Here is a 25,414-nt window from a genome sequence, read left to right as displayed (position 1 = left end):
ATGTTGAACTTCAAACTGATATAAAAACAAGTGTTCATCTGGATTGACTAGATAGCAATTAGGATTGTAATTAATTTGCCATTGCTGATCTACCTGGAGCTTAGAAGAATCACAGATTTTAAAGAATTTTAGAGGACTTGAAGTTGCAGTTTCAGAAAAGTTGCCAGACATTTACTGTTTGGAACTGTAATTGGAACACAAGCAATCTATCTATGGCTTAATTATCAAACACTTGGCCTGTTATGGCAACTTCATGTAAAGAAGTGATGGCTGTAAAAGTCAACTGTATCTACCAATAAAAAAACATCAAAATGCTTTAAACTTTGTATTTGAACCTATAATTCCAGTACTGTTCTAACATATTTTAACTCTATGGTCAAACTCTAGGCAAGTTTGGTTCCCTTATGTTTGTGCAAATACATTTTTTTCATAAATCTTTTTAAGTAAAAGCTAAGAATATTGATTAGTTATGTAAATCTGGAATCTGATTTGAAATGTTCCTTGATTTCATATCCCTTTGTTCTTGAAGGTAGTATCTGTATAGTTGTCAATATTCTCTTTGATTTATTCAAAATGGATCAGTTAATAAAATTAGTTCCCTAACTGTCCACTTTTAGTTTCATTAAAAGCAGCTTTTTGGGGGCTTCCCTGGTGGCGCAGTGGTTGAGAATCTGCCTGCCAATGCAGGGCACACGGGTTCGAGCCCTGGTCTGGGAAGATCCCACATGCCGCGGAACAACTGGGCCCGTGAGCCACAACTACTGAGCCTGCGCATCTGGAGCCTGTGCTCCGCAACAAGAGAGGCCGTGATAGTGAGAGGCCCGCGCACCGCGATGAAGAGTGGCCCCCGCTCGCCACAACTAGAGAAAGCCCTCACACAGAAACGGAGACCCAACACAGCCATAAATAAATAAATTAAAAAAAAAAAAAAAAAAAGCAGCTTTTTGGATTACTTTGGGATTATGGCTAAATTTCTATGTTTATATGGCTAATAATTTTATCTTTTTACTGTATTTATGAAGTAAAAAGTTCATGTAACTGCACACATACAGATTTATGATTCTATGACTATTTCTGAAAAATTTCAGTGATCTTGGAGTTGTGCAAGAGCAAAACCCTAGATTAGATGAGACCTCTGTGTGCCAGGCTGGGGCTATTCTCAGGCTCCAGTTTGTTGAGGAAATGATGAAAGTCATACCTTTGTCTTGCCATTTTGTTTCTTTATCTATGAGATCATTGTGAAAGTCCCTAACTCTCATTACGGTGAAACTGAGATTTTAAACATTCGTTTCTCTTTACATCCAAAATTCACCCTAGGTAAGAGGAAGAAGAATTCCAGATATGTTTCAAACAACAGTTGTCAGTCTTTTTCCTTACTTTCCTTCCCTTGAGCCCCTGGGCTCATCTTTGGATTATTACATATAGTACCCTCCTAAGATACTACTACTGAACATTAATGAGGTACCACTGTCCCAATCTATTCTGTGTCTCCTGGGCGTGTCTAAAACTGTAAAAGGGGGAAAAAAACTTTTGATTGACCCCAGAGGTTAGTGGAACCATGAAAATAATTGGTTTGTTAAATTGATTCGACAGACATTCATTAAGCGCCTACTGTGCGCTCCGTATAATACATTGGTCTAGGCATTGATGTTACAAAGATAGTGAAAAACCTGGGAGGAAGGAATAAAGTTACGTAAAGTAGTAAAGGGCACTGATAAGGAGATGATCAATTCTGGTTGGGAGTAGTCTAGAAAAGCATCTCATATACACATGTTTTTAGAGCAACAGAATACAGTTTTGCTTCGTTATTTAAAAAAAGGAATTAACATTCTTAGTCAGCAGTGGCACTGTGTGCTCTTTTGGGTCCCAATCTTCCCAACTGCCCTGGTTGTATGAGATCTGTTACTCCTTCAAATTCATAGTATTCTGTCTGTTTTCTTTACATTGTACATTTGTCCGATTCTGGAAAAATGTTAAAGATCTTAATGTTCTCATTTTAGTATATAAACCTCTTACTTTTTCTTTATCTTGTCCTTCTAATCTCATTTTCTCTATCTTTTTTTCCCTTCATCATTTTATATTTTATCCAGTGTGACTTTTTGTAAGCTATCTTATACATTTTCTGAATCAAAGTGAAATATAAATAAATGACATATTTGCCTTTTTGGTAGTATATGTCATATGCCTTTTATTAAAAATGTGAGCCACGGGCTCCCCTGGTGGCGCAGTGGTTAAGAATCCTCCTGCCAATGCAGGGGACATGGGTTCAAGCCCTGGGCCGGGAAGATCCCACATGCTGTGGAGCAACTGAGCCCGTGCACCACAACTACTGAGCCTGCGCTCTAGAGCCCACGAGCCCCAACTACTGAAGCTTGGGTGCCCAGAGCCCGTGCTCCGCAATAAGAGAAGCCACCGCAATGAGAAGCCTGCACGCCGCAACCAAGAGTAGCCCCTGCTCGCCACAACCAGAGAAAGCCCTTGCGCATCAACGAAGACCCAATGCAGCCAAAAATAAATTAAAAAAATAAATAAATTTATTTAAAATAAATAAATAAATAAAATGTGAGCCAGTATAGAATGAGTCAGTGATTTAAGTACTTTTAACCCCACAATACTGAGCAAAGTGCCTAGCATATAGTATATAGTGCACAGAAGTAGATATGCACTTAGTGCCTTGCGTGTTTGTTGAATGAATGATTGATGTACGTCTGAGAAAGTCTGCTGTTTCGGGTCTCCTCTGCCTGCATCTGGTTTGCCTATCTATCAGACTGCCTGCCCCGTTAGATCAAGATGAACTGGCTGAGCATATAACCAGTGTTTTGCTCAGCACACCTCCTTGTGTGTATGTATTTAAGCCTACTTCCAGACTAGATGCCAAGGAGTCAAGTGCATGGCAAAATGAAGACTGGCACTGAGGAAATTTCAAGAGAGGTAATCCACTAATAATGGCCAGTGGTTCCTCTGAATCTTGTTCCCTCAAGTTGTTGAACTTCAGAGAGATGTAAAATTGCTTGCATTAGGGTAGATCTGTGATTTTGTTTTGATAATGGATTAAAGTGAAAAGGTCATCCATGATATTGCTGTGGATGAATGTGATACTGATCAGGGAACATGGACCTGCCGATTTTTTTAAGTCTGCATGCTTCCATTAGCAACTTAAGAATAGTGAAATGCTGCTGCTTATTCTTTTTACATCAAAAATAGAGAAGTACCGGGACTTCCCTGGTGGTCCAGTGGTTAAGACTCCACACTCCCAAAGCAGGGGGCCCAGCTTTGATCTCTGGGCAGGGAACTAGATCCCACATGCTGCAGCTAAGAGCTGGCGCAGGCAAATAAATAAATAAATACTTAAAAAAAAAAAAAAGAATAGACAAATACCATATTTTCATCCTGTTGAATCTGCCTCTTATGCCACTGGGTTTGGGCAAGTTTATATGTAACTGATATTTTTCTGGTCTTAAAATTACAGCTATGTTTAAGAGAATATTTTCTAATTTCTTAGAGTTAAGCTATAATATGGATTTAGGAGGTTTACTGTTTATTGTGTTTATTGAATAAAATTTTTTCCCTTGTTTTCAACTGTGAAAACAAGTGAGTGAAAGCCTTATTATCAAGGTGCATAGCATTTTGCTGGACCTGTGGATGATGTTTAAGGGAAAATATAGTCCCTGCCCTCAAGGAGATTGTTGTCTTGTATAGTTAGAACAAACCGGGTACAAGTAGAGAACAGTCACAGTTTATCCTCAGGAGCTAGGTTGTTGAGAGGATTAGGAATGATCACTAGGAGATCAAAGTACTGGAGTCTTCTCAAAGAACCTGAACTGTGTTCTGGAAGGGTAGTTAATATTTGCACAAGTAGAAAGTAGGGGTAAGAGGTGCCTGGCAAGTGGACCTTTTAAGAAGACTGTAGTTGCTGCAAAGGCAGAAATGAAAAAGTATGTTTTGTTGAAGTTGAGTGAAGAGTAGCAGGACGAAAACTGATTGTTTGGCGCAGTAACTGGAGAGATTGTGTGGGGACAGGTTTCAGAGGATATTGAAAGCCAGACGCACAGTTTGAGTTTGTGAGTAAACATGGCTCCTCATGCACTGTGAAAGGATGATTTTAGGAAGTTTAGTCTGACAGTGATACTATAGGGGATAGTTTGCAGTATATATAACCATGGTCAAGATGAGGAGATTAATTAGGTAATCTCAAAGGGATTTTGTGATCATTTATTGAATCCTTACCGAGCACTGTTTGCTCTAAGTGCTTTAATCATTATTTCATTTAAACCTGACAGCTACCCTGTGAGTTAGATATTATTACTCTCTTTACCTTACCCAGTGAGGAAACTGAAGCACAGCAAGGGCAAGAAACTTTCTTAAGGTCCCAAAACTAATGAGTAGAGCTTCAGAAACCATGGTCTTAACCACCATGCTCTAAAATATTATGTTTTCCAGAGAAAATAAAATTAACATTCTTTTCTTCTGTGTAATTTTTTCCCCTTATTAATTCCCTGTCTCCTTAACTACAACACGATTTAGTGGCCTTAGAACAAAGATTTGCCTTGGGGATTTCAAGTAGGTTCGCTCATTTCAAACTCTTTTCTAAACCAGTAATTACTGGCTGCTTATAAATAATACTTTGTAATTTCACTTTTTTCTTTCTAAACTGTGGTAAATCAAAACAACTTTAGACTGGACTTTAAGGAAGAAGGGAGGCTAGCAAATTTCACAAGTTTTTCTGGCTCGCTGAGTTTCTTTACCTGGGTCAGCTTATATTAACAGTAATAGTTTTTGTATTTATGTCCGTTTAAATATACCATTATACTTATTTAAATGTAAGCTGACAGAAGCTCTTTTTTTTTTTTTAAAGAATATCTTGTTGTTTTTTTTAAATAATTAATTAATTAATTAATTTATGGCTGTGTTGGGTCTTCGTTTCTGTGCGAGGGCTTTCTCTAGTTGCGGCAAGCGGGGGCCACTCTTCATCGCGGTGCGCGGGCCTCTCACTATCGCGGCCTCTCTTGTTGTGGAGCACAGGCTCCAGACGCGCAGGCTCAGTAATTGTGGCTCACGGGCCCAGTTGCTCCGCGGCATGTGGAATCCTTCCAGACCAGGGCTCGAACCCGTGTCCCCTGCATTGGCAGGCGGACTCTCAACCACTGCGCCACCAGGGAAGCCCCCAGAAGCTCTTTTAAAAAAAATAACACAGACACACACAAAGTTTGGGTTTCTACAGTCAAAAGGTTCATCATGGATTCCGAATTCATTCGCGGTCGTTCTCATTGATGGACGTGTACTGTGTAATTTAGAAGAGGTCGTTGCTTGGCAGTTGGTGTTCTTGCTCCTGGTCCCCTTTGTCATTCGTGACAGTTGGTCTCTTTGCAGCACATCTTTTTAGGACAAGGGATTGAGCTCCTGTAAAAGCATTCAGAGGTTTTCCAACTAACGATTTTTCCTCTTATTCTTTACTGTTTGGTTTCTTTGGCAACCTGGCCTCCCCTAGCACCCTGCTGACATCATACAGCCCCTGTTCCTCTCCCCATTCCCTTCCATTACTTGAGGGTTTTTTTCCCATGTTGCTTTAGGTCTGCACTGGAAGAATAGGCATGTTTTCTTAAATTTCCATTCCTGTATGTTTCTCAGAATATATTAGAAGGATAGAGAGAGAAAAGAAATCCCTTACAGAAGCTAAGTAACCTTGTCTTTTTGGGTGTCAGGGTTTCTGCCATAAAAGGCTACGTTTATTCTGTTGCCTATAGTTTCTTTTTGTTGTTGTTGTTGTTAAACAGTAATAAAAAAAATGTTTGCCAGTTAATCCAGACATTTTATAATTAAAATATGTTAGTAATGCAAGGTATTGTAGAGGGAAAAATAATCTGGAAATAGTGTGCATAGTTTGGTTACTATAGGGTTACTCTGTGATTTTTTTTTTTTTTTTTAATCAATTGTGTCTATGAAAAAGCATTTCTATTACTGTGGGGAGGGGAAAGGAAGTAAAGATCTAAAAATCTGTTGTTCGTAATTGGTCCTTTAGTGATAATGTTTTGAATCCCAACTCCTCATGCTGTTACCTCACTATCCTGGGCAGTGGTGGCCATTTCTGCTACCTGAAGCACAGTGAAAAGCCCTACTTCTTTAAATACAAACAAAACAGTTTGTCCAGTTAATATGTATTAGGTGCTGCATGGTTGATTCTGACTGTAGTGCTAGTTGCCATGTCATTTACTTTTACCTTTGGAAATATTTTACTTTGGCCTCAATGTAATGTAATTTAAAAATATGCTGGAGAGCATATGGAGTGTATATAGGTAAGAAGTAGATAAGAAAGGAAGAGATAGGAACAGAAATAGTAAGAATTACTACACAAATGCCTTTCCCTATAGGTGCAAAATATATGAGGTTTCTGTATGTGTGTCTAAATATATGAAAAGATGACTCCCTTTCTCGGTGTCTGTAATAACTTGATGATATATGTGTATGAGTGTGTATGTACATGTACATAGATGTGTGTGCTATAAGTTAAGAATGAAAAACCTGGGGACTTCCCTGGTGGCGCAGTGGTTAAGAATCCGCCTGCCAATGCAGGGGACACAGGTTCAATCCCTGGTCCGGAAGATCCCACATGCAGCGGAACAACTAAGCCCGTGCGCCACAGCTACTGAGCCTGCTCTCTAGAGCCCGCAAGCCACAACTGCTGAACCCGTGTGCCACAACGACTGAAGCCTGTGCGCCCTAGAGCCCGTGCGCTCTAGGGCCCGCGTGGCGCAACTCCTGAGCCGGCATGCTGCAACTACTGAAGCCCGTGCTCCTAGAGCCCATGCTCTGCAACAAGAGAAGCCCTGCAGTGAGAAGCCCATGCACTGCAACGAAGAGTAGCCCCCGCTCGCCGCAACTAGAGAAAGCCCACGCACAGCAATGAAGACCCAGTGCAGCCAAAAAAAAAAAAAGCACACAAAACAATGCATTCAAATAAAAGTGAATCTATTAAAAAAAATAATAAAGCTGTGTTTAAAAAAAAAAAAAGAATGAAAAATCTGCTGTAGAAGCAAGAAGAGGGAGGAATTAATTTTACTTGAAGAAGTCAGGGAAGGCTACATTAAAAACATTGCCCACAGACCTGGCCTTAGGAGAGTGAATGAGAATTACTAGTTGTGTACGTTCGTTAGTGCCAAAAAGTGTGGGGAATGGGGAAGGGGGCAGTAGCTGGAATACTGGAAGATATAATTGAAAGGTAGGTTGGAGGCAGATTGTGAAATACAATTTGACTTCATCGTTTAAGCAATAGGCAATCACCAAAATATATTTCTGGTTCAGTCTTTTAGATCAGATTCGTGTTTTGAGAGTATCTCTAATAATATAATGTGTACTTCATGACAGAAACTGTATGATAAATGATGAATTAGTAACTTAATTATTAGGATGATCAAATTATGCCTGGTTTCCCCCTTCCTTCAATTAAAAAAAAATCTGTACTGAGGTAGTTTTATATAGTGATTGAGTTAGTATCTGATATTGAACTCCTAGTCTCCCACTTACTAACTGTTTCTCTGACTTTGGATAAGCCTCAATCTCAGTTTAATTCATTGGTAAAACAAGCACAGTAATGCCTACCTCAGAGACTGTTTTGAGGGTTAGACTGAATGAGGTAATATACATAAAGCCCAGTACTTCACACAGAAAACTTATCTATGTAGCGATTATTATTTTGTGATACTGCTTTCATGATAGAAGAACAGTTTTGGAATGTGAGGGATTAATGGTTTGGGGAAGTGAAGCAGGAGACCTTTGGTAAGTAGATTAATTAGGAAGTAGATTAATTATTGCTTTATCCAAACAATGCTTTTAGGTGACAAGGGAATTCAGAGTAGAAGAGAAGATTTGGCAGTGGAAGAGAAAATGTGATCAGTTTAATTATGGATGGGCTGACTTTCCAGTATAATGGTGATGAGGGTGATATCCAGGGGGTGATGGTTGGAAATATGAAGCCTGGAGATACAGACACGGAAGCTATTATGGTCTGATTGGAGATATCTAAGTCTGGGAGGAGTAGCAGCCTAAGCAGAGAGAAAGAGCCTTAAGGAAAACTAAGGTTTAAGAATTGAGAGCCTGTCAAAGAGGTTATTCCTGTTTGACCCTAGGGATATAGTTCACTGGTCTTTTGTCCTATATTCTTTTTTTAAATTAATTAATTAATTAATTAATTTATTTTTGGCTGCGTTGGGTCTTCGTTTCTGCGTGCAGGTTTTCTCTAGTTGCGGTGAGCGGGGGCTACTCTTCATTGTGGTGCACGGGCTTCTCACCACGGTGGCCTCTCCCGTTGCAGAGCACGGGCTCTAGGCACGCGGGCCTCAGCAGCCATGGCACGAGGGCTTCAGCAGTTGTGGCACGCGGGCCCAGTTGCTCCGCGGCATGTGGGATCCTCCCGGACCAGGGCTCGAACCCATGTGCCCTGCATTGGCAGGCGAATTCCCAACCACTGCGCCACCAGGGAAGCCCCTGTCCTATATTCTTGAAGAAACTAGAGAAATAATGTTTTTTAAATGTACCTTTAAATATTTATTTTAATAAAATAATCCTTACTATTATACTAAGATATTCAAATCTGTATTCTGCAGGCCTGTAAGTTTAGACTTGTTGCTTTATTCATTAATGTATACAGGATATACCCAGCTTTGGCTAGCTTTCTGACTGTTGGGGCTCATTCATAACATTTTCTCCCGTTCTCTCTCAGAGGGGGAAAATGTTCATTCTTTAATCTGGGGAAGCTCTCTGATGTTGGCAGATTTCCTCCTCCTCAAGTCTAGACACTTGGCCTCTATAGTAGCTTTGTATTCAGGAAAGTTCTCACCTCTGAATTGTAGACTTAGTGCAGATTCGCTGGTACTTGGCTAGTCAAGAGCCCTACAGCGATTGGTATTAGTAAACACCATGTTGTATTGCTTGCCAAGCAGCTCGCATAGTCGGTGTGTCCGGCCATAGACTTTACATGACTGCACCGTTAAAACACAGACTGTCTTATTGCCTTCTCACAGAATGTCTACTGTTTCCAATGTATTTTTTTCTGAGGGAGAAAGGAAAAAGAATCTTTTGCCCCTGTCTTCAGACTGATATTTAAATTTTAGCAGCTTTGGATCTGGTGTAATAAAATATTAAAGAGACTTGGAAATTACTCTTATTAGAACAGAAGTTTCAATTGCTTATTTCCCAGTTTGCAGTAAGGTTTAACTTAGGCCCTATGTGTATTTTTAGTTACCTTTTTGAGTTAAACTGTCATAAACTATCTTGCTTAGGTTAAAGATTTAGTTGTTCATTGTCCCGCCTGGTCCTACCTCATGTGTCAAAATCTACACATGGGATTTTAATTTGGAAATCCACAGTAATAGGAAGTTAATTCCACAGGGTCAGGTCTAATTTTTCATTTTAATTTACTCAATCCCTTCTTTATCTTTAGACTACTAACTGAAAATAACTTGGATTGCCTTTAGTTTTAATATAGAACTTTTATTAGGATTTTATGGTGCTGTATCTTTTTGGTCCTGGAGGTGTGTGTGGCAGCGTGGGTGGGGTGGGGGGCTGACCTTGTTTTCTTGATCTCTAGGGACTTAGAAAGATAGTTTGTATCCATGTTGTTTTCAGGAAGCACAGTGGCAGAATACTGAAGTGCAAGTTTGTACAGACTTTAAAGAAGTGTAAGGTGGGCTATGAAGTTACAATGTTAAATTAGTTTCTGGTCTGCCTACATTGTTTCCAAAGTTCACTTTACATTTTAAAAGCCCTTACTGATTTTTTTTTTTTAGTAATCTTTTATTTATTTATATATATATATATATATATAAATTTTTTATGTATATATATATATATTTTTTTTTGGCTGTGTTGGGTCTTCGTTTCTGTGCGAGGGCTTTCTCTAGTTGTCGCAAGCAGGCGCCACTCTTCATCGCGGTGCGCGGGCCTCTCACTATCGCGGCCTCTCTTGTTGCAGAGCACAGGCTCCAGACGCGTAGGCTCAGTAGTTGTGGCTCACGGGCCCAGTTGCTCCGCGGCATGTGGGGTCTTCCCAGACCAGGGCTCGAACCCGTGTCCCCTGCATTAGCAGGCAGATTCTCAACCACTGCGCCACCAGGGAAGCCCCCTTTACTGATTTTTAAAGCAAATATAGAGAATTGCATGAAAACACAGATCATCTGAGGGACATTTGAACTCGCAGAAATAATGAATGTACAAGGAAGAGCGCTGCTGGCTAGGCGTTATAGGCTAGAAACCTGCATTTAAAGTTTAAACTGCTTGGGTAAGATGACTTATTTTCCTGGTTTATCCTTATATTTTTTACCCCTGCGTCCCTTTGCCATTATCACCCACAACATAGAAGAATATTCTTTTGTTTATCGTAGTTTTATTTGGAAGAGAGACTAAAGTGTGGCTTAAATAGGGGCAAGAGGGAGAATTGAGGTCTTTTCAACATTAGGCATTTCTGTCTATGGACATGGCATGTGTCCTCTTTTAGGTCCTTTACTAACGTTTTCTAGTTTTCTCCATAAAATTCTCACACATTTTTGTAATGCTTTTTCCAAGGCTTGTGATAGTTTGTGGCTATTGTGAATGTGTTATTTTAAAAATTATTATCATCATCACATCTTCTTATAAATTAATGTTGGTATATTAGAAAGTTACTGAATTTTTATATGCTGGGATCTCATAATTTATTTTGTACGTAGGTTTTACTTATCCCTTCAGTGCTTCAGTTTCATCATCTATGAAACAAAGGGCTTGGGTTAGAATAAGATATTTCTAGTGTTAACATTACATGGTTCTGTGTTGAGGTAATGTCCTTTACATACTTCAAGAGGTGAGTGGGAGTTTTACCTCCCAACTACAGGTAAGTTCTGTGAATACAGCCAAACCTAGCTTTTGTTCATATGTGTTTGCATGTGTTTACAACACTCAGTTCTCTGTATAATGATTCTTGAACATCTTGAGGTAAAGAGTGAATACTTAACATTTTAAAAATAACTCTCAAAAGTACAGTTTCTTATTCTGGTTGAAATGGTTTACTATTATCTTTTCACCCTGCATTTTAGTTTGTTGCTGTGTTAGATTTGCTGCATATTTTCCCTCCTAAAAATAGTTGATCTTTAAGTCACAGTTTTTATAAATATTTGCATCTCAGGTCAAATTTTTTCCTACAACATGAGTTTCATTTGGTGAATTTCACTGGAGCAGGTTATGTTAAGAGAGCTTTCTACCACATGTTTATTCGCTTCCGTACCTCTGTCCCAAGTATCCTATGTGCCAATGTCAGAAGATTCCACTGGGAGTGTGAGTAGTATTCCTGGAGAATTATTTTAATATTAATTTCTGCTGGGTGGAGGGAAGCAGATGCTGTACTTGTTATTATCTCTGAGAATTCAATCCTAACCCCCAAATATCCCTCAACAACATGCCATCTTTTTTATCTTTTATAAAAACATAGGTTATATAAGTTATCTGGATGTTGGTCAGGAATTTGCTTGAACAAACTAAATGAACTTTCACCCTAATTTGAATAGGGGTCCAGAAAATGAATTCAGGGCAGAGGTTGGCAGAGGTCATATTGGGGTGGCCTTGAGCTAGTACCAATATGTATGTATGTATGTATGTATTTAAATTGTGGTCAAATTAACACTAACATAAAACTTGTCATTTTACCTGTTTTTCAGTATACAGTTAAGTAGTGTTAAGGACATTCACGTTGTTGTGCAACCAAACTCCAAAACTTTTTTCATCTTGCAAAACCGAAACTCTATACCCATTAAAAAATTCCCCATTTCCCCTTCCCCCCAGCCCCTGGCAACCACCATTCTACTTTCTGTTTCTATGAGTTTGAACCAGTAGTTACTTTATGAGAACTTGACCTCCTTTATGTCAGCTAAACGGATTTTGAGGATGAAGAAGAGAGTAATCGATTACTGTAAAACCAGTAGCCATTCTCCATAATCACATGAGTGTTGGTAGTTACCAAGCCTGAAATGGGAGCAACAACCAGTCTTCAGTAACATGGAGTTTGAAAATTCCTATTCCTTTTGTTGAGGAAGAGGAAGAAGATGATAGTTAGTGACTAACAGTTACTGGGCACTTATTACTTGCCTGAGGTTGGAGGAAAGACCTGCTTCTTCTAGAATGAAAAAGAAAAGGCAAATTTGGGTACATGAAGATATCTAGAGACATGAAATTGAAGAAATTCTTCATGTCTGTTTTCTCTGTCAAGCACAGAGTGGGTCATTTGTTGAAAGTTAGGGATTTGAGCTTGGCTAGAGGGCTTGAAGAAAGTGACAGAAGTTTGGAATTGCTAGGAAACAGGGTAGGGACCCAGTCAGGAATAAGTAGAATAATAATAATAGTGTTGGTACTAATAACAATAAGAACAGCCAATATTTATTAGTTATCTGTTCTATGCCAGCTACTGTTCTAGGTGATTTGTCTTTTAACCTTTATAGCAACTTTACTAAAGTAGTTGTTCTACAGATAAGAAACTAAGTGGTAGAGTTGGGATTCCAATTTCATTCTCTTGCCTCAAGCCCAGGCTCTTTTCTTCTTTCTGCACCGTTAATGACATTGGGATTCTCTACTTGGTATCAAAAGCCAGAAGTTTAGAGTGTAACAAAAAAATTGTTCTTCAGAAAAAGGTGGAAGAGTGGACTGAAAAAAATGTGTATATCCAAAATATAACAAATATGGTGATGCTTTTCCCCCCCAACCAGAATGATTGATGCCCTTGATGGGTTGCTTCACTAACTGAAGTGAGCTACCACAGCCCTGTAGAAACCCAGACCTGGTTATGTGACTTGACAGTTAGAGGTATCTGAAATTATAAACTCATTTTCTCCGTAAAGCCTGTGTGTCTAAAATACTGGATTGAGGTTAATGCTAGTAAGTCCTTCAATTTCTATGCAGGAGTAAATGAGGACCTTTTTATTTGTAGTTATACTATTCATTGAATAGGTATTAGTTGCACTGATTTTTTTGGGTGTGTTAAGGGACTGCATTACAAAGTATAATTTTTTTAAACAACAACATCTTTATGCATGTACATTATTGCTCTAAATAAATGCAAAATTTATTAAAAAGATAGCCCCTTAGAATCATATGTACAAGCTTAAGTACTTGTTTTGCTTTTATTGGATGTGTATGAAGGAACTTCCAGAGATGTAGGTGAACAAATGGAGGCCAAAAGAATTCTGATGTAAAGCAAATCAAAACAGATTAAGTTATAACGAAACCTCTGCTGACTAGCATTTTAATATCCAGATGGACAAGCAAGCTCTTATTAACTTACCAAGGGTAAACTCATCTAGTTTGATCAGTTAATTAATTTCTAGGCTGTAATTAGTTTATATGAATACCCTTATTACTCAGATGGGAAAACTCATTGCTGTGTTATGCTTTAGATTTGCATTGCCTAAAACTATAGAATGTAGCTTTGCTCCCCAAATCAGTATGTCAGATTACTTATAATTCAAACAGAGCAATTACCTTTTCCAGGTTCAACCCTTTTAAACTTGGTCATACGTCATGTGCTAAATGTATCCTGTGTACTCTCTACCTTGTTAGGATGCTAACTCTTTGATTTTAATATAAGGAAAAGAACTATCAATAAATTACGACATGAAATACAGTATAGATGGATTTTTATCAACTTGGTAAACACAAACTACTATACAATAGGGGTTTGTTGCAGACTCTTTTTATAAGTGGAAAACTCTTCCAAAAGACATTTTTGAAGTTTTCTATGAAGAAAGATTGCTAGTGAATGAAAAGAACCTTTTGTAGACCTCTACTTGGGAGTCTGGTAACTGGTACTTTGGGATTCTATACACAAAGCTCCAAGGCTGGGAGAATATCTCAGAGTAAAGCTATCTAAGTTTTGCATCCAAAGCTATTAATTTCTTCAATTATGAGAAGAAACCACAGATTGTGTAATGGCCTTGGTATTTTGTTGGTATGGAGAGGATGATCTCAGAAGACTCGTAAGCCTATGTTGGGATGTGTGTGACACGTGCCTTTTCTCCGATTTTTTTTATTTCAACAGTTGTAGACACATTTTTGAAACCGTAGATATCCTAAGTTAGCAAATCTGAATCAGTGCACAAAGCGACCATTTTTGCCAGTACCAAATGCATACTTTGCTGAGTTTTCTAATCTGGGCTCCAGAGTTTATACATAGCAAATTCTAACATCTGCCAAGTTCTGTTATGACCCAGAGGGGAGTAGAGCAAAGTAGGATGAAGAATCTGGAAAAGCAAGCTGCCTATAGGGTAAATTGCATTTTGGAATTTGCTTCCATGTGGATTTTCTCCTCATGGACCACTGTGATGTTTAGCAGGCTGAGCTGGAAAGGTCATATTGCACAAGATGAAGAACAATAAATGGTCTGTTCAGTGACTTGCCCTTAAGCCTCCTGCAGTGCCGACTAACGGCTGTAATAGACATTTTTCCTCTGGGATAGAAGAGTTTGGCTGTCATCTTTTGGGGAATATGGTAATTTGTAGCCATTGCTTTCAGCATGGTGGGGAGATCTGACGTACAAAGGCTTTATTCCAGTGGCTTATAGCTCCTTTTTTTCATGAACTGCTGTTTCTTTAGTCTTAAGAATATGTTTCAAAAAATGCATATGAATATTAAATCCAGTTAATTCATTTTCATTTTGCCAAAGAGAACTTGAATTTACCTCTTCCTACATGACATTGACCTCATCTTTTTTTTATTTTTTAAGTTTTAACCTTAAGACATTGGCTCTAGAAATAGTTTGTTGTTTTTTCCTTTAAATCGGTACAGTTTCCTTTACCTTGGGTTGTGGTGCAGTTCTAAACCATGTTTAAAATATGTACAAGGGGGCTTCCCTGGTGGCTCAGTGGTTAAGAATCCGCCTGCCAATGCAGGGGACATGGGTTCGAGCCCTGCTCTGGGAAGATTCCCACATGCCGCGGAGCAACTAAGCCCATGCACCACAACTACTGAGCCCAAGTGCCACAACTACTGAAACCTGCGCTCCTGGAGACTGTGCTCCGCAACAAGAGGAGTCACCGCAATGAGAAGCCCAAGCGCCTCAAGGAAGAGTAGCCCCTGCTCACTGCAACTAGAGAAAGCCCACGCAGCAAGGAAGACCTAACACAGCCAAAAATAAATAAAATAAATAAATTAAAAAAAAAATACGTACAAGGGCATAGAGCCCAATAGAGTTTAAAAGATGTGAAGAATCTGGGGCAGAAGTTACCATTTCTAATAAGTTTAAGTTCCCTCTGATTTGCTTTGTGGGAAGTGTATTAATTAAGGACATTTTCCAAAGCATTTCCATCCAAGTAAATATGATATTTTACATAGCTGCCTTTTAAAAACAGAGATGTATTCCTGACATTATTTATCATTTTTTAGTAAGTGAAATAGCTTAAAATGAATGGTGAGTAATTTCTTTGACAGTAATATGGTAGATTAGATGTGCAGAGAATTCCTTTCTGGTCAGAACATTTTAAAATGAAGCTGGGGAAAGGAAAAATATATGTGAAATACTGGAGCCCATGTGAGGAAAACAACTGAAGGCCTTGAAAGGACTAGAAAGCATGATTCCACAATGTAGAGTAAGCACTGATGGTGGTGTTTGTGCTGAGAGTTTCCTATGGGTTTAGAGCAAAAGGGAGGAGGGACAAGAGAAAAAAAATAGTGTCCAAGCAGAGTGGGAGGTCATATTGGAAACTGCCCTATATAAAACTGGGATCCCAGAAAGGTGACTTCTCAGTGGATGAATAGGAGAAAAAGTTCCCTGCCTACAGAGACTTGCATGTTAATGTCTTGGATCTGAATGGAGAAGGGGAAAAAGTCTCCCAAGAAACTGCCTAAACAGAAGCTTGCCCTCACATGGATTTGCAACCAGGATTTTGTACTACCTGTGAGGCCTGAAAATCTCTCAGCTGCTAACTTTGTTGTTAGTAGCCCTAGTTGGTTGTGATTCCCAGAGTCTGGGAGAATCAAATTTAAATCTCTGTGGACAGACCTCACAATATTTATGGATAAAGTTGAAAGAAATGTGAGCTTGCACAAGAAGACAAGCAACTATGAGTGAGTCAGGTGTAGCAGATTATATTTTCCAAAGATGGCTGCCGCAGTATTTCCCAACCCATGTGCCCTTCTAGAACCTTGCTATTCTGCTATCAAGAAGTAGAGTCTGTCTCATTCCACTGAACCTAGCCAGGCCTTTCTGACTGCTTTGACCAAAAGTCAGTCAACAAAATATACAACGGAAGTGATATTATGTGAATTCTGAGGCTAAGTCATAGAAATGCCATACACCTTCCTTGCTCTCTTGGGATGCTCATTCTTGGAACCCATCACCATGCTGTGAAGAAGCCCATGCAGTCCATGGAGAGACCCATGTGGAGATGAACTGAGGCCTAAGCTGCCAGCTGCCAGCCAATGCTAATTTACCAGCCTTGTGAGAAGCCTCTGGAAAGTGGATCCTCCAACTTCCTGTCAAGCAGCCCTAGGTGGTGCCACATGGAAGAGAAACAAGCTGTCCTTTCTGAGCCCTGGGCAGATTGCAAATTTGTGAGCAAAATAAGTGATTGTTGTTGTTTGAATGCACAAAGTTCTGGGGAGGTTTGTTATACAGTGTTAGATAACTAAAACATCAGCGGTAATCATTAGTTTTGTAAAGACTATAGATGTTTAAAGAAATAAAAGAGGGGATTAAAAGTACGGTATGAAAAAAAAAATACAGTATGGTGAAGAGACTCAAAATTGTTGAGGAAGGTGTGAAAGAAGAGCTCAGTCTCAGCAGAATTTCTAGAAATAAAAAACAAATGACAGGGGCTTCCCTGGTGGCGCAGTGATTAAGAATCTGCCTGCCAATGCAGGGGACACGGGTTCGATCCCTGGTCCGGGAAGATCCCACATGCCGCGGAACAGCGAAGCCCGTGTGCCACAACTACTGAGCCTGTGCTCTAGAGCCCGCGAGCCACAACTACTGAAGCCCGCGTGCCTAGAGCCCGTGCTCCGCAGCAAGAGAAGCCATCGCAATGAGAAGCCTGCGCACTGCAGCAAAGAGCAGCCCCCACTCGCTGCAACTAGAGAAAGCCCGCACGCAGCAACAAAGACACAACGCAGCCAAAAATAAATAAATAAATTTAAAGAAAAAAATGACAAAACACAATGGAAAGATGATATAGATTGGATAGAATTCAAGAGTGAAGTGGAAGATAGATCTGAAAAAAATTTCTGAAATTTAGTACAGAGAAAGAAGAGATGGGACATATGAGGTTTAGTGGCACGGAGAATAAGATACCACATATGTCTGATTTAGCAGTTATCAAACTTTTTGATATTAGGACTTCTTACACTCTTAAAAATTATTGAGAACCCAAAATTGCTTTCTTTCCCCACAAATCGGATTTTTTATCTGAATCTTAAACATATTCTTGGATTGGTGGCTCATTTCCACCAGCCCGTTCAACTTTAGCATTTGTCTCATCCCCAGTGGCTTTTCCAGAACTACCACCTTCACCATGAAGCTCAAACTTAGTCCCAGTTCGAACTTAGACTTCTTCAGCATTTTTACTTTTCTCACAAAGATATCATGGAGTGGATAAATAGATTGGCAAGCCTTTTCTATCTTTTCTAATGCTGTCTAGAATCAATTTATTGACCACTTTTTCCAAGTCATTTGTCTGCACCTCTCGGGTCATGATTACTACCATCGTCTTCCAAGTTTGGTGGACCTGTCGATGCTCAGTGTAAGAGGTCTTCTGCATCAGATTGTTGTGTTTTTAAGTAAAACCAACACAGAATAGATGAAGCAAGTAACCATTGGTAGTGTTGGCATCAACATGAGCTTCAATCATGGTCTGCCATTTTGACCACGGAGCACATTTTGTCATGGCTAAGATCCATTCCATGGAAATTAGTTAGGCAGTTTTTGCCTCGAACGTCCTCAGTAATTAGCTTGACTTTTCAAGATGCAACTTCATCCTTCTGCAGATCAGCAAGGCTCACTTCAAAAATACTACCCTTTAAGCCATCAGATGTGATTTTCATTCCTTGAGTTCTTATAACTAGTGGTTTTCCAATATTTCTTATAGTGAGAATACTGGTGCTTTTACGTCATACCAATTTTTCTTAGGAAATGGATCAACCACTTTCTTCTTGACTCCCATTTTGCTGCCTTTTGTAAGGTGCTTGTTCTATTTTTTTTTCACAGTAGGAAAAAAATCACTTATAATTTGCTTTTATCACCTTCAAATAGTCTAGGTAATTTGCGCTAGACTAAAAGTGAGGCCTCCTAGAAGGGCGCTTGTTCTTGGCAACCGCCATGGTGCTGCTCATAGAGCCAAAAGGGCCAAGTTGCTTTTTCGTATGTGGGTTACACTTATAATTTGGAGACGTTTCTGCATATCTGTTATAGTTCAATAAAAAATTTACTTAAAAAAAGACACCATAAAGAGAGTGAAAAAATAAGCCACAACTTGAGAGAAGATGTACTGACAAAGTTCATCTAGAATATAAAAGAAATTTTCAAATTAAAAAAAAAAAATAGGAAAGTCGTGAATAAGTTTATTTCACAGAGGCAGAAATAAATGGTCCGTGAACATATGAAAAGATCCTCAACCTTTTCAGTCATCGAGGAAATGCAAATTAAAACAGTGAGGAACTCTTTGCTCCCCACCACTCACCAGACTGGGAAAAATGAGAAATAACAGTTGTTGGTGATGATATGGAACAGTGGGAACAGTCCCACTGTTGGATATGACCATTTTGGAAAACAATTTGGCTTTACTTATTGGTTCCTAAATATATACCCTAGTGAAACTTTTGTATTCATGGCCCTGGAGACAAGTATAAGAATATTTAAAATACTGTTCATAATAGCTAAAAATGCAAACAACCTAAATGTCCAGCAACTGTAAAGCAATAATAAAGATGATATATTTGTAAAAGGATGACTATTTAGCATAAATATTGTGAATTAGGTACCACTGCATGCATCTTCATGGAGGAATATTATAAATACATTATAAGGATCAAAAAAGGCAGTTAACAATGATCAGCCTGATTCTCTTGATATAAAATTTAAAAACAGGCAAATCTAAATAATATGTTGTTTGGTGATACATATAGGGTAAAATTGTAAAGAAAAGCAAAGGAATGATAATATAAATTTTAGGATAGTGATTGTCTTGGGATAGGGACTAGGATAGAAAAGCACATAAGGAACTGTGGTTTGTATGTGACGTATTTCACAATAAAAATTTCTATGAGCATATTGTTAAAAAGAACCCCAGAGTGATTTTTTTTCTAAGGAAAGATTTGGTAATGCAAAATACTAGTTCTTAATTAATCTTTTGGTAGATGTTCTTACATATAAAATCCTCCGGTAAATATATTTTGAATTTATTTTTCACAGTTTCCTCATGTCAACCTTGCTAAGTAGGGAGCATGACTAGGAAGAAGATGAAACAAGGAGGATTTATCCACAAGTTCAAGTTCAGGGGTTGTAGCCTTAGAATGAGAAATTAGACCTCTTATCCTACCTGTCTTAAAATTGACTTACTATTTTAAAAAACAAAAGACTGTTCTTAGTTTATTTTTTTGGTAAGCAGCAGAGGCACTCTTTTGTCTCTACCCCTAGCCTGAGTCTGCTGTTTTTAAAAATCTCCATGCATTGACATCTCTTCCTTTTCTGAAGGAATGCTAAAGCCAATAATTACGCACAGACCTGACCTACTTTGGAGGAACCAGAGGACAAAGAAACCCTCACTTTTCTTTATCCTTTTTTGGTTAAAAAGCAGAGATTTGGGGAGGTGAGGGCCAGAACTTCCTATATCTATTCTTCTTTGAAGAGTCTAACAGTTTGTCCCTGTTTCATATATTAAAAGTTTCCCCGTGTGTGTTGCCTGTAGACTAATGGACTTAATGCTAATGAATCCTTTGCATATCTGCTGATCTAGAAGTGTTTGGCCCTTTCCCAAGGGCACTATAGCTTTGAGAAAATAGGAGGAAAGAACTTACTGATTTTTTTTTTAATTGTCTTATTTTATGTATTTGATTTTGTAAGCACCTCAGTCCTTTCTTTCTCTTTTAAAAGAAGTAGTTAGGATCTAACATACACACTTATGTTAATGAATGAATTAATTGGAATAAAAATTTGGAGTAGTCATCCCCTTTAGTAATTGTTGTGGTTGCCTAGTAACTGTTACTGCAGTTCTTTCTTAGTTCTATTTCTCTGTTGTTATTTTGCTAAGTTGGTAGGTTATTTTCATCTCAATTTTTAATATTTGCTTTATTAATTGACCTTTTTAAAAATAATTTTAAAAGTTCCCCCTAAATCACAAGCAGAAATCTTTTTGGTTCGGTTCATTAATAGTTGCTATTAATAATTAATAATTGCTAAATAATTATAAATAGTTGTTCTGGGTCCTAGGTCCTGTGTTGGGTGCTTGAGACTTTACAAAACCCATTGTTTTGTGTAATTAACACCAACCTTAAGAGAGTAAGGTGAATATCAACATCTAGAATATCAAGAACTAGGAGACAAGACAGTATATGTAAGGACAGATCAGTGGAATAGGTTCAGGAGTCCAGAAATAAAAGCCAAATGTGGTCATTTGACTTTTGACAGAGTACCAAGACAATTAAATGGAGAAAGAATAGTTTTTTCAACAAATGATGGTGGGACAACTGGATATCCACATGCAAAAGAGTGAAGTTGGACCCCTGCTTTACACCATACACAAAAATTAGCTGAAAATGGATCATAGATATAAATGTAGGAGCTAAAACTGTAAAACTATTAGAAGAAAACATGGAAGTAATCTTTGTGATCTGGAGTTAGGCAGTGGTTTCTTAGGTATGACACCAAGAGCACAAGGGACAAAAGAAAAAACAGATTAAATTGAACCACATCAAAATTAGAAACTTTTGTACTGTACATAATACCATTAAAAAAGTGAAAGACAGATCACAGAATGAAGAGAAAGTATTTGCAAATCATATATCTGATAAGGGATTTGTATTGGGAATATATAAAGAACTCTTACAACTCAATAATAAAAAGACAACCTAATTAAAAAATGAACAGAGAAGGTATACAGCTGGCCAATAAACACATAAAAAGATGCTCAATGTTATTAGGCATTAGGAAAATGAGAATTAAAACCACAATGAAATATCACTTCATACCCTTCAGGATGGCTATAATTAAAAAAAGATGGACAATACCAAGTATCGGTGAGGATGTGGAGAAATTAGAACCTTCTCCTGCATTACTGGTAGGAATGTAAAATAATGTAGCCTCTTTGTCATTTCCTAACTAGAAGAAGGATAGTGCCATTTATAGAAATTGGGAAATGAGAAATAGGGGTAATGAAATTGGATTTTGTACAGTTGAATTAAAGATGTCTCTGGGACATTCTGGTGTTATGGTACCCACTGCTTAAAACTTTTTAATCATAGCTTTCAGGATAAAGTCCTCCAAATCACTTTCTTTCCTAGGGCCTATGAGGCCCTCCTCAGTCTGGTCTTCCTTCTCTATTCTGTTCTAAGCACACGTTTTCTTTCAGTCTTTGTTTGCCATGCTACCTCTATTTTGGGACCTTTGAACATTCCTCCCCCCAGTTAACGCCTGTTCATCTATCAGAGCTCAGTTAAGTATCACTTCCTCATAGGAGTCACTGCCGACTCCCCAGTCCAGGTAGGAGCAGCACACATTTTTATTTCATGGTTTCTGTGGGTCAGGAGACCCTCTGCTCCGGGTCTCATAAAGCTGTAATCAAGGTATTGGGTGGGTTGCATTCTTATCTGGAGGCTCCAATGGGGAAGAACCCACTCCAAAGACCATTCAGGCTACTGGTAGAGTTTATTTTTTTGTGGCTTTATGACTGACTTTTTGCTGGCTGTTGGCTGGAGGCTGCCCGCAGGTTCTAGAGAGGTGGCCTACAGTTCTTTGAGACCATCCACAGTTCCTTTTCTTAGGAGCTTCTCAAACATGGCCACTTACTTCATCAGGACTTCCAGCTTGATGGAGGGGAGAGAAGAGATTACACAAAATCATGAATGAATGTATGGTGTGTGCAATCACTGGAGGTTGGTCACCTTAGGGTCTGTCTGCTACATCTTATGACTTCTGTAGAGAATATTTAATTTTGAGTAGGACTGCACCCAGTGAGTCTGTTTTGATGAAAGCTAGTCACAGAGTACATCCCAAATATCAGCTTAACCTGGTGGAGCTGGTTGTAGTGAAAAGAACAAACCTTGTAATAATTGGCATTATGTTAAATGAAGGAAGGTAGAGGTGTTCGTGAGCATACCAGCAGAAGATGAAGAAAGAAGTTGGAGGAGAGGTGAAGTACTGTATTGTATTTTCCCGGTTTCAAAATTTTGCTGACTTATGATTCTGTCATTCATTCCTTTGTTAGTCAGTTTACTATGTTTATATTTGAGAACTCCTTACCATAAAATCTAGTTTTGAGAGGCAGCAAAACATAGTGTGTAGTTAAGGGTTCAGGTTCTAGAGCTCAACTGCTTGGGTTCAAATTCTGCCTCTGCTATTTAGTACCGTATAACCTGGGCAAATTACTTGGTTGGTTTGTGCGTCAGTTTTTTTTTTTTTAATTTAATTATTTATTTTATTTTTGACTGTGTTGGGTCTTCGTTTCTGTGCGAGGGCTTTCTCTAGTTGCGGCAAGCGGGGGCCACTCTTCATCGTGGTGCACGGGCCTCTCACTATCGTGGCCTCTCTTGTGGGGCACAGGCTCCAGACATGCAGGCTCAGTAGTTGTGGCTCACAGGCCTAGTTGCTCCGTGGCATGTGGGATCTTCCCAGACCAGGGCTCGAACCCGTGTCCCCTGCATTGGCAGGCAGATTCTCAACCACTGTGCCACCAGGGAAGCCCCTGTGCGTCAGTTTTAAATGGGAATGATAGTAGTACCTACTTCATAGGGTTGTTGTGAAGATTGAGTTAATGCCTATAATTATTGTTATTTTTTTTAAATGTGATAAGTGTTCCATAGTTATGTTTTAAGAGAGTGAATCCTTTTAGAGGTACATATTGAAATATTTACAAATGAAATGATATGGCAATTGGGATTTTGGAGGAAATTGGTAGAGGTATAGATGAAACAAGATTGACCATGAGTTAATAATTGTTGAAGCTGATTGATGATTTAATTGTATTAGTCTACTTTTATATATATTTGAACATTTTCATAATAAAAAGTAAAAAGTAACTGCCTTGGCACGTGTTAAGTGCTTAATAAATTTAAAGCTATTTTTATTATGTTTAATATGTTGGAATTAACTTGTCTAAAACACAAAGAAAAGATATAAAACAAACTTGACACTTTAATTTTCTCATTTCTAAGATTCTTTTTATAGGTGGAAACTATCAAATTTGGATAAGATTCTTAGACTTGGATTTTTGGTTTCTATATTATCTTCCTAATTTGGTTATAATTTATGGCTTAATTAGTTTGATTTAATTGTGGCCTGCATCACATTCCATTTAATTTAGACTACCATTGTTTGTTCTGTAAGTGGAATGGAAATTAATAATATTATTGATTATCAGTGTTTTTAGTCTTAGTGGTAGGAGATATTGATTTTACCAATAGAGAAAATATTAGCAGCAAAAATGCCAGGGCTTTCCTAGGTAGACAGTGGTGTTATGCTTCAACATATTTAATTGCTGTTTAAGTAAGAAAGGTAGTACTTAAGAGCTTACTCACTGAGGTTATCTCAAATGTGGTAAATACATCTTTGGGCTTATCATATCGTCCTATATCATATAGCACTATAAAACTAGATGGCTTAAATGTTTCAGTTTTTCAAGATCGAGAACTGTTTAGTGATTCTGATTCATTTTATGTGAATGAACCTTGGAACTTAAAAAAATAAAGTAAAAATGTAAAAGAAGCAACACCAAAGTCTCTCAGAGTTCTACTTAGGAATTGGCATGGTGAGACCTTGTCTTGATAACTCTGCTTGCAAGTCACTTACAGTCACACCTTTCATTTAGTAGATAAGGACCTTGAGGACTATAGAGGTAAGGTGATATGCCCAAGGTCACAAATGTTTCTAGATCTCAACTCTCACTCCAGTTCTCTTTTTGCTGTCCCAGTGATTTCTGAATTGTTCTCCAGAGCCCTAGGGTTCTGAAAAGTTTTGTCTCTGAACCTCTTACCCAGAGTTAACCAGAGTAGGTGCTTCTCCCATTCCTCATCTTACGTATTAGAGCTTCTATGAGATTTTGTTCAGAGGGAAAAAGATTCTGCTACTGTATGTGTTAGTTTTTATGTCTTTCCTACCAGAACTCTTTATTCTGTGCCATCTTCTACTCAGAAAAGTACATTTGATTTATTGGAATTTTCTTTGACTTTGTTTCAAAGAATGCCAGTGTGATCGCTAAAGATATCTGTGACCCAGAGGTCACAGGAAAATTCAAAAGGACCTTTAAATAGGGAGGGATAGGGCTTCCCTGGTGGCACAGTGGTTAAGAATCTGCCTGCCAATGGAGGAGACAGGGGTTCCATCCCGGGCCTAGGAAGATCCCACATGCCGCGGAGCAACTAAGCCCATGTGCCACAACTACTGAGCCTGCGCCCTAGAGCCCATGAGCCACAATTACTGAGCCCGTGTGCCACAACTACTGAAGCCCGTGCACCTAGAGCCTGTGCTCCACAACAAGAGAAGCCACTGCAGTGAGAAGCCCATGCACCACAACAAAGAGTAATCCCCGCTCAACGCAACTAGAGAAAGCCCACGAGCAGCGAAGACCCAATGCAGCCAAAAATAAAATAAATAAAAATAAAATAAATAAATTAAAAAAAAATAGGGAGGGATAATTACTTTTAGTGTGAAGTTATTATCAATTAACATTTTATTTTCTTTTCCCCCGCTCTCTATTCTCCCTTCATTTCTCATCTCATAAATCTCATTCCTTGTGATTTTTTGGATGATGTTTCTCATGGTCTGTTACTTTTCTAAAAAGATATTTATGCAAATATGTCTGTCTTAAATGAAACTATTTCTGATGTCTGGAGATTCTTTTGGGTCTCTTTGGCAGTGAATTAGGAGTCATATCCATTTGCTTAAAAACAATATTGTCATAAGATCAAAAGAGGGCCCAGTAGACAGTGTAATAAATAGGTTGGTTTTTGCTTAAATTGTGGATGCTTTTAATGATTTTTTTAAAAAACCCTCACTGTTATTAACTATACTTAATATTTTAGTGAATTAATACATAATTATGGTAGCTTATTTAGAAGTAAAATCCTTGGGCTTCCCTGGTGGTGCAGTGGTTGAGAATCTGCCTGCCAATGCAGGGGACACGGGTTCGAGCCCTGGTCTGGGAAGATCCCACATGCCGCGGAGCGACTAGGCCCACGAGCCACAACTACTGAGCCTGCGCGT

The 25,414-nt window shown here is 38.6% G+C and overlaps 1 protein-coding gene and 1 pseudogene across 10 annotated transcripts in view; one reads left to right on the top strand and one right to left on the bottom strand.

Moving 5' to 3' along the window:
• The window catches only part of SIK3 (SIK family kinase 3), a 247,155-nt gene that overhangs the window by 100,650 nt on the left and 121,091 nt on the right, over positions 1-25,414 (top strand). The window lies entirely within an intron of this gene.
• On the bottom strand, positions 939-24,906 carry LOC309604803 (small ribosomal subunit protein eS1 pseudogene; annotated as a pseudogene). The gene has a single exon. The product of its transcript is annotated as a small ribosomal subunit protein eS1 pseudogene (transcript).

The sequence above is a fragment of the Balaenoptera borealis genome, assembly GCF_965194805.1.
Source record: "Balaenoptera borealis genome assembly, chromosome: 11".
NCBI lineage: Eukaryota > Metazoa > Chordata > Mammalia > Artiodactyla > Balaenopteridae > Balaenoptera > Balaenoptera borealis.
This window is presented reverse-complemented; position numbering and strand designations above follow the sequence as displayed.